The sequence below is a fragment of the Dunckerocampus dactyliophorus genome, chromosome 17 (genome assembly GCF_027744805.1).
Source record: "Dunckerocampus dactyliophorus isolate RoL2022-P2 chromosome 17, RoL_Ddac_1.1, whole genome shotgun sequence".
NCBI lineage: Eukaryota > Metazoa > Chordata > Actinopteri > Syngnathiformes > Syngnathidae > Dunckerocampus > Dunckerocampus dactyliophorus.
The window spans coordinates 13,806,313-13,807,761 of NC_072835.1; positions in this window are offsets into that span (position 1 = coordinate 13,806,313).

Sequence of the window (1,449 nt, forward strand, 5' to 3'; positions counted from 1 at the left end):
ACAAGAAAATGTTAATCTTTTAAAAGTACTACAACCTGAAATGTGCATATCATTATTAATTCATGTTAACTATATTTTTCAGGTTTTAAACCCTGTAAAAAAACAGTAATGGTATGGTGCAGTTTTAACACGATACACTTTTTAAAAAATGACACACACACCTTTCCAAACATCAATGGAGACCTATCATTTCAGTAACAAAATAAAAAAGAAGTAGTAAAAATGTTGATGCATGCTTTGAATCGGGAAAAAACAGTACCATACGGTGGAAAAAATATTACAAAAATAAAATTTAACGCCATTCACCTTCTACTTATCTGAGGTTGGGTCTCCCTGGCGACTTCGTCCAGCTCCTCCCAGCAGATCCTGAGGCATTCCCAGGCCAGTTGAGAGACATAGTCTCACCAAAGTGTCCTGGGTCTTCCCCGAAGCCTCCTGCCGGTCAGACGTACCCTGAACACCTCCACATGAAGGCGTCTGGGACGAATCCTGACCAGATGCCCGAGCCACCTCATCTGGCTCCTCTCAATGTGGAGGAGCAGCGGTTCTTCTCCAAGTTTCTCCCGGATGACGGTGCTTCTCACCTTATTTCTAAGGTGAGATAAGTCATCTCGGCCAGCAATCTTATCTTTTCGGTCACTACCCAAAGCTCTTGATCATACGTGATGGTAGGAATGTAGATCGGCTCAGCTCCCTCTTTACCACAACGGACAAATGCAGAATACGCATCACGGCAGATACTGGACCAATCAGCCAGTCGATCTCGCGTTCCATCCATCCCTACCTGGAGAACAAGACCCCGAGGTACTTAAACTCCTCCACTTGGGGCAGGATCTCATCCCCGACCCGAAGATGACACTCGACCCTTTTCCAGACGACAACCATGGACTAGGTCTTGGGGGTGCTGATTCAACCCAGTGAGAGTTGAAGATCACGGCCCGATGAAGCGAGCAGGACCACACCATCCGCAAAAAGCAGAGACCCAATCCTGCAGCCACCAAACGGTTCCCCTCAACGAAAATTGAAAGCTAACAGTCCAAATTGAAATGCTAACATATAGGATTGCATTAGATTACGTTAAAATGTAGGATTACATTTTTTTTTCATTTTTAATGGTTTTCAATGGGGCATTTTTGGTCGGGAAGAACAAATGTACCGCTTTTGGTGTAGTGTTGCCATCTTTGGCTAAATTAAGGAATGAACGAGTTGTGAAAATGTTAAAATGTTTTTAAAAATGAATACCTTCTTGTAAATTGCACCTGTTCATTCAGCACAAAGTGGCTTGAAAATAAACAGAATTTGTCCCAATGATCTTTTAAGGGTTGATATGATGTTGATGGGGGTGTCAGCGCATAAATGTTATTTCCAGGTGGTTTTGAAGTTATTACTGCGACACTTGCGTGGCTGTAGCTTTATTAGTTGATGTTGTGCGCATGCGCAGTGCAGCCC